Source organism: Pinus tabuliformis, chromosome 4_2, assembly GCF_031772625.1.
Source record: "Pinus tabuliformis cultivar Carrire ecotype Pingquan chromosome 4_2, CPIR1, whole genome shotgun sequence".
Classification (NCBI taxonomy): Eukaryota; Viridiplantae; Streptophyta; class Pinopsida; order Pinales; family Pinaceae; genus Pinus; species Pinus tabuliformis.
In genome coordinates, this window is record NC_142304.1 from 614,601,623 (window position 1) to 614,621,586 (window position 19,964).

A 19,964-nucleotide genomic window follows, 5' to 3' on the forward strand; every position below is an offset into this window, starting at 1 on the left:
ATTAAAGTCTATCAATTACCAAATGCTAAGACACAAGAGAAGAGAACCATTTGGTGTAGTACACGTCCAATAAATATGAAATTTATGGTGTATATAAATGCCATAAAACTCATCCACCTAATCAATGTGGGATATATTCCATACCCACAAATAAAAAAGGCATAAGATATAAGTTCCCTACAGTTTTCAATGGAGGGCATCGAGGGTCAAATATCAAAGATCATAGTTGAATTGTGTGACCCCCGGGATATTCAAATTTTAATGAAGGGGGGTTCGCTATGGCCTATTCATCTATTGCAAACTTCCAAATTAAGTTGTTGTTGCTTCGGGTAATGAAGAAGGTAGTTAAAAGGTGAAAATTTACACAATACCTGGCTGAACTTACAAGCTTGCTTTTATGGCCTTCCTCTACTATCTCTAATTACACTCAAACAAAATCAAGAGAACTGTGAATTTAGCTCAGTTTTTAAAGGGAGAATATAGATGGTTTTTCTTGTTCAGTTGTTTCCTAAGAAACTAGGTCTTGTAGCAGAGAATCAAGCATTTTTCACTTGTCCCATAGTTGGGGGCCTTTTGAATGATACAATTGGAAACGCGACTGTGATGATATTCCATAACCACAAATAAAAAAGGCACAAGATATAAGCTCCCCGCATCTTTCAATGGAGGGCATTGGCGGTCAAATATCAATGATCACAGTTGAATTGTGTGACCCCGGGATATTCAAATTTTAACGAAGGGGGATTCACTATGGCCTGTTTTTCCAAATAGCCTGTGGCTAGGTGGCAACTTTTCATTGGAGTGCAACCCCTAGCTTGAGACAACATAAAACTATTACCACCGGCATTCCATACCCACAAATAAAAAAGGCACAAGATATAAGCTCCCTGCAGCTTTCAATGGAGGCATTCGCAGTCAAATATAAATGATCACAGTTGAATTGTGTGACCCCGGGATATTCAAATTTTAATGAAGGGAGGTTCGCTATGGCCCGTTTTTCCAAACAGCCTGTGGCTAGGTGGCAACTTTTCCTTGGAGTGCAACCCCTAGCTTGAAACAACATACAACTATTACCACCTGCATTTCACCTTCAGTTTACTCCATACCAAAATCTGCAAAGTGAGGATGCTCTAAAATCCCTTTCAGCAAATGTAGTGAATTTGCATGAAACCCTTTTAGTTGACCTGCTCTAGCATTCTCAGTGCTTGTAGTGCCCTAGTTATTGTTGAAAAGGGGAAGCAGATCCATTTTCAAATCATAAAAATTGGATCAACTATAAATGTAGTCGTATAAAGTGCCCTGGTTGATATATAAGAAAAATGTGGGATTTTAGAAGAAGATCAAATGGTTTTGAAAAAATACGGGAGGCCAGACATGGATTCAATGGTGATGTTTATGATATTATGTCAAATAGTCACTTTGGGAAACACATTCACAATGTTTGGAAACAAATAGCTTGACCGAATACCTCTCTTTTCATTAAATGTTTGGGTGTGATTCACTCCATTTTCAAAGTAATCGAATATGGATACTTCGTCATTTGGTAGCTCGATTGAATTCCTCCAAGCATTCTTGGATATATAGCTAGAAATTTATTCTTGAGATTCTGTTGAGTTTTTATGGTTCATCTATTGCATAATTCCAAATTAAGTTGTTGTTGCTTCGGGTAATGAAGAAAGAAGTTAAAAGGTGAACATTTACACAATACCCGATTGAACTGACAAGTTGCTTTTATGGCCTTCCTCTACTGTCTCTAATTACACAAACAAAATCAAGAGAATTGTGAATTTAGCTCAGTTTTTAAAGGGAGAACATAGATGGTTTTTCTTGTTCAGTTGGTTGGACATAACACCCTTTCCTGAGAAACTAGGTTTTGTAGCAGAGAAGCAAGCATTTCTCACTTGTCCCATAGTTGGAGGCCTTTTGAATGATACAACTGGAATCACGACTGTGATGATCATCTCATCATATGCTCTTGATAATAGAATTATTTGCATTGCGCAATGATATTTTACTTATTTTTGTCTTTATTTATGCTTGGATGTGCCTTTTTCATAGGTGGTGTTATTCACCATAAGAGAAAACATGTTTTTATAAGGTTTTTACTATTGCCAACTCAGGATTATTAATGATGGTTGTTATGGGCCTATTTTTCGTAGTTGTGTTGCACTTTATGCACATAGAATTGGATGTTTGTAAAATTAGAATTATCCCATTCAAAGTTCAGAAATTGTTTCATGCTTGAAGCCTATCTATTCTACCCTATATTCCATTTGAAGAGTCACAAAAATGTTTATGACCCCATAGACCAGACTCAAGGCTACCTAGGAAATAATTTTTTTCCAGAAGAATTCAAGGAGCTCATGTTAAGAGGAATACATTGAAAGTATGTAAAGGTTTTACAACATTGGTTTAGTTGTTGTAGACGAGACTCCAATAGCTGGAATGCCCACAATCCTTTACATTGACATAAAACCAAAAAAGGAAGAAACATCTAAATGCTTTTGGGTCACATAATTCCTTAATTCATTATATTTTTGTAAACCCAATCAACAAGTTATTATAGAGATGATTAAAAGAGGCCAGTAACATAGTGCAATTGTGGGAGATGAATTAAGGAATTATGTAACCCATAACAGAGAAACTGGGAATGGGTCGATTGAAGCTGAACCTCCGCTCCCACTAATGGTTGTGCCTGTCCATAGACAGACCCGACGAAAGAAAATTGGAGTTGCAGAGGTCCAATAAAACTCAAATGAAGAGCCCAAAACAACCAATAAGTTATGCTTTTCGCCTTTGAATAATAAAATCTTTGATATTGCTTACCCATCAAAGAAGAACAAGTGAAATCACATGCCACCACAGAGCCCATGGTTGTGTCAAACGTCGGCTGCAGATGTTGGGGATCATAAAAAAAATTGCACTGGATCCACGCAGAAGAAGAAGAAGGTGTAAGGTTAATAAAAGTTGTGTTTGGAAAAATGAAAAAATTGATGGTGATTGCACTATAGATCATGGTAATAATAATTCAATGCCTTCGTCTGGTTCTTCCCCAATGAATTCTCGTTTCTCTAGCACTTCAGCTAACTCGCCTATGTCTAAACTAATTTCAAATGGTAAACAATCCAATGGTTCCACTAATTTCATATCATGCACCTTAGTCAATGGCATCGAGATAGAAGGCGAACAAAAAATGGTTGCGCAAAACGTTTCCACGCGTTGGATTTTAACTTGATAGAGAACAACGAAAATGGAGAGCGGGCATTGGCTTAGGTGAACAGTGTATGCTCACCCAAAACCCGCAAAAAAACACCTTCGGTGTAAAAATAGAGATCGGGCATTCGTTGGAGTGAACAATGTCTGCTCACGTGCAAGTGATCAAACTCGCAAAAGAACACTTTCAATATAACTAGCATTTGCACCAGATGTTGCAAAGGAAACATCGTAAGACATAAAGTGCGGAAATCCATTATCCATGTAGTGTGTGCATTATTTAACAAGGTGGATCTCTCTAAATTTGTTGCAAACATTTATGTTGTTGCATTGCTAATTTATTTAGAATCTACTACTACCTCCTCTTCTTGGAATATTAAATTTCTTATCACAATCCCTTTGATTATTGGCATCACAATTTTTTCCACTTTAGTGGCTTTACCTTCAACCTAAAGAAACATGAATTTGAGTCACTCAATTAAAAATAAATTGCTAAATTTCTATTTATCAGGTTTTGCATAAAAACAATTAATAACTCATATTTACAACCCTTTAAGTCTTGTATTTATAACTCATATTTATAACCCTTTAAAATGAAACTATCTATATTTTTATTAATAATAAAAAGAATCTTCTTTATAAGACTGACACTCACATGCTACTCCTATATACCTATCTTATATTTAATATTCAGTGTCGATCAATTGAATGACAAGTTGAAAGCTCAACTTAATAGCACCTTTCTAAACTCCTTTGTGGGAATTCATGTCCCATTAATTTAATGGCAAATTGAAGTTTCAAATACAATACACATTTTATACCAGATTCGGAGAGTTCATGAACAAACTTTCAAGGTTTTGATGGATCTGGGTCGTTTGTATTTTCTCTGATATTCTGGTTCATTTGTATTTTCTCTAATATTGACTATATTACAAAAGCCAAAATCTCTTGGATTGTGGTGAAACCTTGGCTAAACCATAATCCAAGTGGAACCATGAACAATCGAAGATTAGCGAGTATATTACAAAACCCAAAATGGTGTAACCTTGGCTAAACCATAAATCCAATTAGAACCATGAACAGACAAGGATTATCGTTGCCAAAAACATAAAAAGGTACATTGTTTATATTAGTATACATCCAATAGAACTTGTTGTACCGTATTGTAGATTCCTGTGGCCAACCAATGAGAACCAAATTCTATGCTACCTTTGTGGGTGGAATCTAATTCGTTGTATTTAACCCTGGCCAATGTGTCATATGCCCTAATGAATATCTAATAAACTATATAATCCAAGAATTTTGTAACACAACATATACTGATAAGGAGGTCTCCTTCCACAGGCTCTAGCATTTACAACGTGGAGTTGCAGCAGTAACTCGTTATTGAAAAATAACTATTTAGCAATGTGTTTATTTTGCAAAGAAACACGCTGGACGGTATTCCATATGGGCAGAAACTAGAATTGACTAACAGAGACCAATTAACATTTCACATTTGTAACTCTGCTAACTATTTATGTTATATAAAATACTGATAAAATGATACCTTACAGAAAAAGAAGACATCACTTTGTAGGGTGTGTTATTTGTATTTACATAATTGATTTTTTTATTCAATCAGCTATGCTATTCTCTGAGCTTTTGTTGGGTTCCTTCATCACCACCATCATTGGGAAATTCATTTCCCTCTTGAAGTATGAAACGAGTAGCAATTCCAATTGATCTCACACTACCACCATAAAGAAGCTAGCAATCCTGATATACAATTCGAACCAGCCATCCTATCAAGCAATCCATGTAGTTCCCAATCTATAGCTTTGATAACCCAAAACTCAAATCTTTTATATCTAATATGCACAAAATTTTTTACAGATCTGATGCAGAGCCATCCATGGCTTCATCTTTTAAAAAACCATCTACGAAAGGATCGTCACTCTCCAACAACCCATTGAAAGAGGCAATTTTGGGCAGTTGCAGTTTATTTTGTTGATCAATATTAGGCAAAGAAGCCATCCCTTCATGTGCACTTGGTGATTCATCTCGTTCTACCCCTTGTACTCTTTGAGAATGACCATTTTTCTTGTAAATTCGGCACAACACCCAATCATCAAGCTGGAGAACAGAAGTACCATCAAAATCAACAATACCAGTTTTAGTTGAATGAATCAATTCCTATTCATAAAGAATCAAAACACAAGAACTGTGAAAGTAAAATCATTCATATTGATCAATATTCACCGGTATATGAACAATAATTCCATCAAATATTATCACAAAACAATCAAATTAGAAGATTTCAACAATATTATGGAGCCTAGATACAGGAATTCAACTAATAGCTATACTTACTCTCAAAGAACCCTTCTTGTTAGGTATGTAATGGGCATCCTCCACTGTGGGGTCAAAATGCCAAGGTAGTCATTAGCAATAGCCAGTTTTCTAGGCATAACAAGGAGTACTTTATCAAGCTTCTACAGTATACACACCTGGGTTTTTACACCAAAATCCAATCTCCCTTACATTACAAATATATATTCTAATGAAAGAATATATAGGAAAAACATAATCTTCAAGCTGTTACAAGATTTTAGGAATAAAATCCTAACAGTAAACTTAAAATAAAATTAATAAAAAGTTGTTACAAGGAATATGGAAATGATAGAAAATCCTCTGCCATCAAATTGGAAATTGATTCTTTGATTGTTGATATCCTGCCTGCAAATTTGAATCTATTGTAAATATTCCTGAAAATCTATCGACCTCCCTTTAAACAGGGTCAACTATGCCACCTGTTATCCAATGGTCCTTTTATCCAATTTTGAAAGAGAAATTTTTGTCATATGTTGAAGTATGGTTTACAAAACCTTTTGTTTCATATAACTTATTTGAAAAATATACTCTACTTTATCCATGGGTTAATTCCTCATGTAAAAATATAATTAGTGGTAAAATTCGTAGGATAAATTAATTACTCTTTTCCTAGACATCTGGAAAAACTACAAAAAAAAAAAGTGTCTAGCTATCAAAAACCATGGTTTTCATCTCTTTGATATCCTAATGCCATAAAACAATGATATAGGAGTACATCAATAATTGGAAATCCATTGTGTTTGGTGTTTCTCAATATTTGTACGTTATTTTCCTACCCTCTCTTTTCCAACAAGAGTTACGAATGTACCTATGAAAACATCACTGGCAATCAATTCCCTCATATATGGCTCTGCATGTGCTTCAAGGAAAATAAGCTCCTTCATGTGAACAACTTTGTCATAGACACCACTAAATCCATCTCTATTATCAACATTTTGCTACTCCGTTTTGAATCCATGACCAAATTGCAGAGGTAGCATCTTATCATGCCTAAGAAACTACATAGATTGAGATTGATGGAAGCCATCATTAGCTTACATGCATAAACTTGTAGATAACATACACATTATACAATATTAAATATTGAATATTTCTCCATAGACCTTGACCCCATAGTAGACCTATAAACAAAAACCTCAATAATATGTTGTACAATTTTGACATTCACTTGCTTGTTTGCAAACACATTCTCCAAATTATCTAAACAGCTCCTTGGATTGGCAAGATCAAAAATCCAGTTCAGCATCAAGATGATACAAAACCAAAGCATTCTCTTTAGCTTCTATGGAAAAACCATCAGTAGTCTTAGTACATAATTTCATAACAGGCTTTGTTGTTTTCTTCCAGTAAAAGTTTGTAGTGGGTTGTTGTTTTTCATTCAGTATCTTGGTTCATTTAGTAATTGGGTTAGATGTTGCAATGGAAACGCCGTAAGGCAATAGCATATAACATTAATTAATGTTTTTTGACAATTTTTGTAAGGCAGAAAAATATCAAGAAAAGGCAAGGACCATGTTACAGTGAAAACTTACATCTTGCTACCTCCGAGTAGGACCAAGCTCTAATCCTTGAACTCTATTGGAAAAGTTCAGTGAGCATAGAGTTTCTCCCATGTCATTTTCATGGGGACTAATTTGTACAAATAAAGTCTTTGTGCATCCTCCTGAGTGAACATGCATCATATTGGTGTTAGATGTTGTGGAAGGACTCCAAGACAAGACAATATCATACCATCTCTATATGAGCTCATTCCTTCTGCCATCAACTGCCAAAACATGGCTCCTCCACCTGCTCTTCCCATGTTAGCAGAAGCATATATTTTTTTATAAACCATATCAAATAAATTGTGTCTTAGTCGATGCTGAATCCTAGGTCTTTAGAGGATTTCCCAAAATCTACAAATAGAATTGGTTTCTTCAATATTCTGCTTCCATCTTCTAGATGGTTCTTTATCCAACCTAACTGAACAGTTAATAAATAAGGGAAAACTACTCTTTGTATTCAGACTGGTTCCCTTCGAAACGAACTTCATTTGTGTACAAAGATATGCAGTGAATAATGTTGTCTCAAAGTCCTTCCACAACATCTAACACCAATATGATGCATGTTCACTTAGGAGGAATGTTAGGCCCCTATACTACTAGCGTAACCCCTTATTCTTATTAGTAAAACCCCCTTATTATATTGATGTACCCATGTAGTGCCCATATTGTTACTATTTTGCCCCATAGAAGCCCACTATTGTTATTATTATGCCCTTACATTATTATTGTTATGTTGGCTCTCATTATATTATGACCCCTTAGACTCCTATATATAGAAAGGAGGTCTTTTCATTTGTATCATCAAAGAAATCGCGTTGAATCTTGGGTCTGAATTTCAGAGCTTTTTGCGCTATATTTACGGAGATATGATCTGAGGAAGTTGGTATTTTTTTCAGAATCCTGAATTACATTCCAAACAAGCGACCTGGGTAAAATCTTCATAACTTTCTCTTTGAGCATCGGATTGAAATTTCATAAGAAGGTATAGAAAGAGGACAGACTGTAGTTTCTTATATATATTTTTTAGAGCCAAAGGTTGAAACAGTGAGACATGGCACTTCATTCAAGTTCGCTCTTCTGGAAAGCTCTATAATTAGGTCATCTTGGGGGATTGTGCATAACTTTGTCTTGGAGAATCTAAATTCGATCAAACTGGTGGCATTGGAAAGAGGACACAGAGGGCTACTGCAAGTCGCAATTTTAGAACTGGAAGAACAAAAATTACAGAGTTATAGTCATTTCAAGATCGAGCTCCTAAAATCAAGAAGGCGATATGAGGAAGTTTGATGGCAAGGATCCGGTAAATTGGATACTTCAGATGGAGAAATATTTTGATCTACATAGTGTACCACTGTTACAAAAGGTATGTATTGCATATTCATATTTAGAACCGGATCAATTTTTATGGCATAAAGGGCTTTGTTCTCGTAAACTAGTTGTTATGTGGTCAATTCTCACGAAGGAAATGATAGCACATTATGAGGATACAACGATCAACACCTTCTTTAGAGCAACACCACAACAATTGGAAAGAGTAAAAGGGCTTTGTGACATAGTGGAAAGTAAAATTATGGCAACAAGGAAGTCTACCCCTCACAACTACAAAGATGGAAGTTTTGTTTCTCCTAGCCTTCCACAACCTACAAGGGTTACACCACAACAATTAGAAGAAAAAAGAGAAAAAGGGCTTTGTTACAATTGTGGTAGAAAATGCACTAAAGGTCATAAGTGTGCTAAGAAATTATTTTACATAGAGTGTGAAGAGGAGGAAGAAAAGGATCAAGAAACATCAAAAGAAGAGGATATAAGCCAAAACCCAACCCCAAAGAAAGAAGAAATGAATCAGACCATATCTTGTAAAGCATTGGCAAGAATTACCACTCCTTAAACTCTCAAGATAGAAGGGCATATCAAGAAGAAAAAGGTGCAAGAAGTCAAAGATCACATCGAGAAAGAAGAAATGAATCCAACCATATCTTGTAATTCATTGCTCAAAATTACCACTCCTCAAACTATCAAGATAGAAGGACATATCAAGCAGAAAAATGTTCAAGAAGTGAAAGATCACATCGAGCATAAAGAAATGAACCCGACCATATCTTGTAAAGGATTGGAAGAAATTACCACTCCTCAAACTCTAAAGATAGAAGGACATATCAAGAAGAAAAAGGTTCAAGCAATGAAAGATCACATCCAGCATCAACAACAAGTTCTCCAACTTTTAAAGGATAACACCACTTTGGTGCATAATCGAATGAAACAACAGGTAGATCAACATCGTAGTGAAAAATGATTTGATGTAGGTGATTGGGTATTTTTACTGCTACATCTCAAGCAAGCTATTTATGAGAAGGAAATGTTGGCAATACTACATGCACTTAAGAAATGGAAACCTTACCGAATGGGAAGACACCTCAAGGTAAAAATGGATCATGATAGTCTTGAATACTTTTTAGAACAACTATTATCTTTAGAACAACAGAAAAAATGTGTCACAAATATGTTGGGTTATGACTTTGACATCATCTATAGAAAATGGAAGCAAAATTTTGTTGCAGATGCACACTCAGGAAAGGATGAGGATGTGGAAGCATTGTTTTGTGCTATTTCTATTATCCAACCAGATTGGATAAGCGAAGCAAGGGATGAATGGAAGAAGGACGAAGAAGTATTGCCACTTATTCAAAAGTTGCAAAAGAACTCAATTCAAATAATATTGCCAGAAATTGGAGAGGAAGGAAAATCATATTGGAACCTGGATCAGTCATAGAAACAAGAACCCAACAACTACAAAATTGATCAATTTCAGAGTATCTCATCAAGTGGAAGAACTTACCTTCTGAAGATTCCACATGGGAGGACAATAATTTTATACAGAAGCATCAATAACTACTCAAGTGTTGAGGACAACACTTTTTGAAGGAGAGGGGCATGTTAGGCCCCTATACTACTAGTGTAACCCCTTATTGTTATTAGTACAACGCCCTTATTATATTGATGTACCCATGTAGTGCCCATGTTGTTACTATTGTGCCCCATAGAAGCCCACTATTGTTATTATTGTGCCCTTACATTATTATTGTTATGTCGGCTCTCATTATATTATGACCCCTTAGACTCCTATATATAGAAAGGAAGTCTTTTCATTTGTATCATCAAAGAATTTTTCATTTGTGTAATGTAAAGGAGGTTTCCCCCTCAAAGAGGTTGAATTCTAAGGCGTTGATCTCTCTTTTCTATCTTTTTGTGAGCTGGTTTCATAACAGTCTAGCTATCAAAAACCATGGTTTTCATCTCTTTGATATCCTAATGCCATAAAACAATGATATAGGAGTACATCAATAATTGGAAATCCATTGTGTTTGGTGTTTCTCAATATTTGTACGTTATTTTCCTACCCTCTCTTTTCCAACAAGAGTTATGAATGTACCTATGAAAACATCACTGGCAGTCAATTCCCTCATATATGGCTCTGCATGTGCTTCACGGAAAATAATCTCCTTCATGTGAAAAACTTTGTCATAGACACCACTAAAGCCATCTCTATTATCAACATTTTACTGCTCTGTTTTGAATCCATGACCAAATTGCAGAGGTAGAATCTTCTCGTGCCTAAGAAACTGCATAGATTGAAATTGATGGAAGCCATCATTAGCTTACATACATAAACTTGTAGCTAACATACACATTATATAATATTAACTATTGAATATTTCTCCATAGACCTTGACCCCATAGTAGACCTATAAACAAAAACCTCAATAATATGTTGTACAATTTTGACATTCACTTGCTTGTTTGCAAACACACTCTCCAAATTATCTAAACACCTCCTTGGATTAGCAAAATCAAAAATCTAGTTCAGCATCAAGATGATACCAAACCAAAGCATTCTCTTTAGCTTCTATGGAAAAACCATCAGTAGTCTCAATACATAATTTCATAGCAGGCTTTGTTGTTTTCTTCCAGTAAAAGTTTGTAGTGGGTTGTTGTTTTTCATTCAGTATCTTGGTTCATTTAGCAATTGGGTCAGATGTTGTAATGGAAATGGTGTAAGGCATTAGCATATAACATTAATTAATGTTTTTTGACAATTTTGTAAGTCAGAAAAATATCAAGAAAAGGCAAGGACCATGCTACAGTGAAAACTTACATCTTGCTACCTCCGAGCAGGACCAAGCTCTAATCCTTGAACTCTATTGGAAAAGTTCAGTGAGCACAGAGTTTCTCCCATGTCATTTTCATGGGGACTAATTTGTACGAATAAAGTCTTTGTGCATCCTCCTGAGTGAACATGCATCATATTGGTGTTAGATGTTGTGGAAGGACTCTGAGACAAGACAATATCATACCATCTCTATTTGAACTCATTCCTTCTGCCATCAGCTGCCAGAACATGGCTCCTCCACGTGCTCTTCCCATGCTAGCAGAAGTATATATTTGTTTATAAACCATATCAAATAGATTGTCTCTCTAGTCGATGCTGAATCCTGGGTCTTTAGAGGATTTCCCAAAATCTACAAATAGAACTGGTTTCTTCAATATTTTGCTTCCATCTTCTAGATGGTTCTTTATCCAACCTAACTGAATAGTTAATAAATAAGGGCAAACTGCTCTTTGTATTCAGACTGATGCCCTTCCAAACGGACTTGCTTTTTGTACAGAGATATGCAGTGAATAATTAGGAATATGTTAATAAACCCTAATTTATTTCCCAAAGCGATAAGAAAATAAGGGAAAACTCACTTCAGAAATTCTTAATGCTACCGTTCCATCTTCACTTAGATTGTGGTGGAAATAGGAATCTTTCCCAAAGGATTGCAGGAAGAAAATGAGACAGCATTAAGAAATTCAGTTGAATTTGGAGGAGATGAATGTGATGGCAAGGCAAATCTGTTAAACTTCAATGATCAAATATGTTGAATAAATCTGCCACCATTAGAAGAGGAACATTTAATCCCATGAAGCCACTGATGCGTTGGGCTGAAGGTCACTCACCAATTTGAAGAATATACGGCTCTCTAATGATATTGCTCAAAGGAAACCAAGAAAACAATGTTCTGACACCACAGGGCATTTATTATTAGCTCCATATTTGCTAAAATTTGCATTTTCTGTCTTACAAATGTTCTGAAGCTAAGTTGTCTTCTTGCATAAATGCAAACGAACAATTTGCAAATGATGAGGAGAATTAGGGATTTAAAAAAATAAATTTGCATGCCTGCTAGTTCCTAAAGAATATCCCAATAACTCTAGCACATATAAAGAGAAAATTCTTTGTAGGAAAAGAAAAGGAAAATATGTTAAACTAAAATGATCAAATATGTTGCATAAATCTGCCACCAACGACGTTGAAACAGTACATTTATATTAGTCTCACGAAAAAGCATGAACCTACCAAGTTCCAACACTAAAATATTTTTTAAAACATATATATGGAAATGTTTTCATCTCTTTATTGGAAGCGTTGTGCATTTGATATTCATAAGTTCTCTTCCTGGGCACACTTACTCTTTCTTGGCATACACTAGTGTTTGATTCTTGGTGACATGCTTGGTTTCTTCAACACATGGATACTTGCTTGTTGGCACTCTCAGTCTGCTGCTAAGATTTGAAAAGTGGGATGACAAAAACCAAAAGTGGAATTGCATGGGGGTGTTTCCCTAGTGGTGAGCTTCACCAATTCACAATATACACCTAGTTGACTTGAAACCCAAATAAACCATACTCCAAATTGAGTTGAACAAAATTTCATATTTCTGGCACATTTATGATCCTATTAGGTTAGCCATTTTCTTGGCTATTTTCGAACTTAGTTCTTATTTGTGTCTCTTCCAGTTTTCTCTGCAAACCATTGCACAAACCACTACTAGTTAATGGCCCCTCAAATATCAGATTCGATGAACGTTTTACCAAGCGAAATCATAGCAATTTCCACGGCTAATTTGTGCTAAAATTTATTGTGTTTTGGTTGCTGCTTCCCTAGCGAAATCGTGCCTCTGTCAAAGGCATTTCATGGCCCTTCAATACAGCGATTTGATGGGTGCCTTTCCAACTAAAAATGTGCTACCTTTTGTTGCGACTTGGTTGCTAAATTCTCAACAAAATCATGGATCTAATCCTAGTGAATCCGTCCTCTTTTTATACTGCATTTTGGTCACCAAAACACCCAGGAAAAATGAACCTCTTGGCTCTGTCAACCATGTTTGCAATTGTAAATTTATGATATTACCTCTCTGACTTTGCATATTACATTTTTTTCAACCTTCACTAATTTCATCTTACTGGACCCTGGTTGTCCACACATCTGCCTCTGCTCACAACTTAGCCATATTTTCATTATTGGTTTGATCAAATATCACTAGTGATATGTTTCTCCCACTGTCATTGTTCATTGTAAGCAAATTTTTTGCATCTACATTCAAATATTTCAAGGCAATGTCCTAGTTTATTGTAGAATCCATTGATAGAAAAGACACACTTGCAGTCACTATAGGAAAAGTGTATCATCATTTGATATATTGATTGATCTAGATTCTATAGGAAGGGGAAGCTGGGTAGAATGTACCATATACGTGAGCTCCAGCTTGAATTTCACAACCCCAATATCTTAATGCAGCATTAACATATATACAGTTACTAAGGTTGGTGGGTCTACAAATCTCTTGATCCTTTCTATAACATGTTGTCAAGCTTCTCAAAATTAAGCAAATTGAGACAAACAAATAACAAATGTGTCATCCTTTGATCCTTGCAATGTAACTAAGATGGCATTCAGAATCATGATTGGCCTCTAGAAAATGCCCTTTCAACTAGTGAATTCAATACCAAAACTAAGGATTGTAAGAAGATCCATCCTTGGGTTCTCTCCAGTGGTGAATTAATAATTAATTAGAAGTATATAATATCTACTTCTATTTGGAAATAAAACATATTCCTTTGCATTTTCTGTCTTACAAACGTTCCGAAGTTAAGTTGTCTTCTTGCATAGATACAGACGAACAATTTGCAAATGATGAGGAGAATTAGGGATTTAAAAATATAAATTTGCATGCCTGCTAGTTCCTAAAGAATATCCCAATAACTCTAGCACATATAAAGAGCAAATTCTTTGTAGGAAAAGAAAAGGCAAATCTGTTAAACTTAAATGATCAAATATGTTGCATAAATCTGCCACCAACAACGTTGAAACAGTACATTTATATTAGTCTCATGAAGAAGCATGAACCTGCCAAGTTCCAACACTAAAATATTTTTTAAAACATATATATGGAAATGTGTTCATCTCTTTATTGGATGCGTTGTGCATTTGATATTCATAAGTTCTCTTCCTGGGCAAACTTACTCTTTCTTGGCACGCACTTGTGTTTGATTCTTGGTGACATGCTTGGTTTCTTCAACACATGGATATTTTCTTGTTGGCACTCTCAGTCTGTTGTTGAGATTTGAAAAGTGGGATGACAAAAACCAAAAGTGGAATTGTGTGGGGTGGTTCCCTGGTGGTGAGCTTCACCAATTCACAATATACACCTAGTTGAGTTGTAACCCAAATAAACAATACTCCAAATTGACTTGAACAAAATTTCATATTTCTGGCACATTTATGATCCTCTTAGGTTAGCCATTTTCTTGGCTATTTTCTAACTTAGTTTTTATTTGTGTCTCTTATGCTTTTCTCTGCAAACCATTGCACAAACCACTACCATTTAATGGCCCCTCAAACAGCAGATTCAGTGAAGCTTTTACCAAGTGAAATCATACCAATTTCCAGGACTAATTTGTGCTAAAATTTACTGTGTTTTGGTTGCTGCTTCCCCAGCGAAATCGCGCCTCTGTCAACAGCATTTCGTGGCCCTTCAATACAGCAATTTGATGAGTGCCTTTCCAACTAAAAATGTGCTCCCTTTTTTTGCGACTTGGTTGGTAAATTCTCAGCAAAATCATGGATCTAATCCTAGTGAATTCGTCCTCTTTTTCTACTACATTTTGGTCACCAAAACACTCAGCAAAAATGAACCTCTTGGCTCTGTCAACTGTGTCTGCAATTGTAAATTTCTGATATTACCTCTCTGACTTTGCATATTACATTTTTTTCAACCTTCACTAATTTCATCTTATTGGACCCTGGTTGTCCACACATCTGCCTCTGCTCATAACTTAGCCATATTTTCATTATTGGTTTGATCAAATATCACTAGTGATACATTTCTCCCACTCTCATTGTTCATTGTAAGTAGATTTTTTGCATCTGCATTCAAATATTTCAAGGCAATGTCCTAGTTTATTGTAGAATCCATTGACAAAAAAGACACACTTGCAGTCACTATAGGAAAAGCATATCATCATTTGATATATTGATTGATCTAGATTCTATAGTAAGGGGAAGCTGGGTAGAATGTACCATATACGTGAGCTCCAACTTGAATTTCACAGCCCCAATATCTCAATGCAGCATTAACATATATACAATTACTAAGGTTCGTGGGTCTGCAAATCTCTTGATCCTTTTTATAACATGTTGTCAAGCTTCTCAAAATTAAGCAAATTGAGACAAACAAATAACAAATGTGTCATCCTTTGATCCTTGCAATGTAACTAAGATGGTAGTCGGAATCATGATTGGCCTCTGGAAAATGCCCTTTCAACCAGTGAATTCAACACCAAAACTAAGGATTGTAAGAAGATCCATCCTTGAGTTCTATCCACTGGTGAATGACTAATTAATTAGAAGTATAGAATATCTACTTCTATTTGGCAATAAAACATATTCCTAGGAGATCTTTGATATGACCAATGAGGAAGTTTAATCTAGTTTCCATTGACAATATCACAATCATAAAACGAAATGCAAATAGAATATTGCTTGCCCATCCATTCACTGTTCCATCTCATTTCTATGAACATATATGCCTTACATTCATTACAGAACCCTGGCATTGTTATGACTACAATTCAATGACTTTTGTTGGTGCAATTAAAAAAATTGTGTGATAGATGCAACAAAAGGTGATAATGCCCCTGTCATAGTACTAACACTAAGGTATTCCATTGATAATCATTGAGTAATACAACCCTATAATATCTTGAATACAGATTGAATATGATGCAAAGAATATAGTGAAAAAATATTTGGGCCATATACCAGTTGTTATGAGAATAAGAATAGCCAATAAAGCTGGTGGATTTCTAGAAAATCTCAAAAATTTTAACTATATCATTTTGCTAAGAAAATGTTACAACATCCCAAATCCAATAAATCATTCATGGGAGTTTAAACACCCTAAGTAGCTAGAAGCTTCCATATTTGACCTGCTTCTCCAATCCATGAATGCCTTGATAAGAATCTCTTCTAGGGCTTCATCTTCCTCAACTTCTTTGGGGAAACTCTATGTTCCGCTCCTTATTACTCACATAATGAATATATGTTGCATCACCAATTCCCTACATTCAAAAGTTTCTTTCAATGGTGCATGCAGAATTGCTACCAAAGGACAGGCTAGATATGTGTTCAACAAAATAGCAACAAATTCTTCATTGGCATGTATGCAGAGGATATTTAGTACAAATAATGAGGAAGACAAACCCTTCATTATGACCTTCTCCTTAAGAATGTGTACGTCCAAGCTGCGTTGTTTTTTGATTTGGAAATCTTTTCAAACGCATGACATTCTCACAATAAATACAATCTAGAGGATTAGTACACATTCAAAGTCATTATAGCCATCCACTCATCCTCCATGGCTTATATCTTTATGGGGAGAAGAAAATATGATACCTCCCAAAAATGAAATCAAGAGTTGTTCCAGCCTTGTACATTAAGAGCAGCTACTGGATCTTCAACATTGTTGCCAAATACACCAGAATTATTACACTGACCATCATCGACAATGACTTCATGACTTCCCACAACTGCATTCAATCTGAAGAAACATAGTTGAATATCTCGAACATGTGCATTAAATCATCAAACTAGGTGTAAAAATGGTTCCATTATGACAAAAAATAAATTATGTAATTTGTAGGGATTCAAGACTAATTTCCAATTAGCATGAGGCCTTATTATGAATGTAATATCAACACTTTTCAAGTATAGATTTCTATGATAAAATAGTGACTTCCATTTAGGGTACAAATAGATCTGCTGGGAAAGCTGACCAGAAATCACTATTAGCAAATTTCACACGAGTGTTGTGCATAAGAAAACTGTTAAGTATCTTAAAAACACGATTACAAATAGCACGGGAAGGTAAGGAATACGTCAGCTGAATAAGATATTTCCCTTGATATCATGCAAACAACATATCCATACTCTGTCATTATAGAAACAAGTGTTCAATTTTTCTTTCTTTTCTAAAAATGCAGAGAATGTCACCTCATTTTTAAGAGCTGAGCCACATTTTGTAAATGCCAGACCTGGGATCGATAACACTCCAGAGAGCTCTGTTGAAAGCAATAATCACAAATGTATCAATGACATTCCTTTCTTCTGCGTACAAAGATGAGCACCCCCAATCACACCTGTATGAAGCCACTAATGCGTTGGGTTAAAGGTCCCTCACCAATATACATGTCTCTAATGCTATTTCTCAAAAGAAACCCAAGAAAACATTGTTTTGACACCAAAGGGTGTTTATTATTACCTCCATATTTGCTAAAATTTTCATTTTCTGTCTTACAAACATTCTAAAGCTAAGTTGTCTTCTCTGAGCATAGATGCAGACGAACAATTTGCAAATGATGAGGAGAATTAGGGATTTAAAAATATAAATTTGCATGCCTGCTAGTTGCTAAAGAATATCCCAATAACTCCAGTAAATATAAAGAGAAAATTATTTGTAGGAAAAGAAAAGGCAAATCGGTTAAACCTAAATGATCAAATATGTTGCATAAATCTGCCAGCAACAACGTTGAAACGGTACATTTATATTGGTCTCACAAAGAAGCATGAACCTACCAAATTCCAACACTAATTACTACCAAAGGACAGCCTGGATATGTGTTCAGCAAGATAGCAACAAATTCTTCATTGGCATGTATGCAAAGGATCTTTAATACAGATAATGACGAAGATGAACCCTTCATTATGGCCTTCTCCTTAAGAATGTGTACATCCAAGCTGCATTGTCTTTTGATTTGGAAACCTTTTCAAGCACATGACATTCTCACAATAAATACCATCCAGAGGATTACCACACATTCAAAGTCATTATAGCCATCCACTCATCTTCCGTAGCTTATATCTCTATGCGGAGAAGAAACGATGATACCTCCCAAAATTGAAATCAAGAGTTGTTCCAGCCTTGTACATTAAGAGCAGCTATTGGATCTTCAACATTGTTGCCAGATACAACATAATTATTACACTAACCATCATCGACAACGACTTCATGACTTCCCACAACCGCATTCAATCTGAAGAAATAGAGTTGAATATCTCGAACAAGTGCATTAAATCATCAAACTGGGTGTAAAAATGGTTCCATTATGACATAAATTAAATTGTGTAATTTGTAGGGATTCAAGACTAATTTCCAATTAGCATGAGGCCTTATTATGAATGTAATATCAACACTTTTCAAGTATAGATTTCTATGATAAAATAGTGACTGCCATTCAGGGTACAAATAGATCTACTGGGAAAGCTGACGAGAAATCACTATTAGCAAATTTCACACGAGTGTTGTGCATAAGAAAACTGTTAAGTATCTTAACAACACGATTACAAATAGCATGGGAAGGTAAGGAATACGTCAGCTGAATAAGATATTTCCCTTGATATCATGCAAACAACATATCCATACTCTGTCATTGTAGAAACAAGTGTTCAATTTTTCTTTCTTTTCTAAAAATGCAGAGAATGTTACCTCATTTTTAAGAGCTGAGCCACATTTTGTAAATGCCAGGCCTGGGATCGATAACACTCCAGAGAGCTCTGTTGAAAGCAATAATCACAAATGTATCAATGACATTCCTTTCTTCTGCATACAAAGATGAGCACCCCAATCACACCTTTATGAAGCCACTGATGCATTGGGTTAAAGGTCCCTCACCAATATATGGGTCTCTAATGCTATTGCTCAACAGAAACCCAAGAAAACATTGTTCTAACACCACAAGGTGTTTATTATTACCTCCATATTTGCTAAAATTTTCCTTTTCTGTCTTACAAACTTTCTGAAGCTAAGTTGTCTTCTCTGAGCATAGATGCAGACGAATAATTTGCAAATGATGAGGAGAATTAGGGATTTAAAAATATAAATTTGCATGCCTGCTAGTTCCTAAAGAATATCCCAATAACTCCAGCACATATAAAGAGCAAATTCTTTGTAGGAAAATAAAAGGCAAATCTGTTAAACTTAAATGATCAAATATGTTGCATAAATCTGCCACCAACGATGTTGAAACAGTACATTTATATTGGTCTCACGAAGAAGCATGAACCTACCAAGTTCCAACATCAATTGTTACTAAAGGACAGCCTAGATATGTGTTCAACAAAATAGCAACAAATTCTTCATTGGGTCACACTGGGGCTACAGTTAATAGAACTACACCCTTGGGACATGTTGATAGTATTGTGATTGAAGTAAATGGAACTGTTTTTATGGAATAATGTTGCTTTGGGATCGGGTTGGAGTTAATGGAGCCGCACCCTTGGGACATGTTAATCGGATTGGGTTTGGAGTTAATGGAACTGCAATCCTAGGGCGTGCTGCTCTGGAATTGAGTTGGATTGGGCCTAGAGTTAATGGAACTGCACCTTGGGACATGTTGCTCTGTTGTAGGGGCATCAGGTCGGATAGGGGTCGGGACATGTTGCTCTGTTGCAGGGGC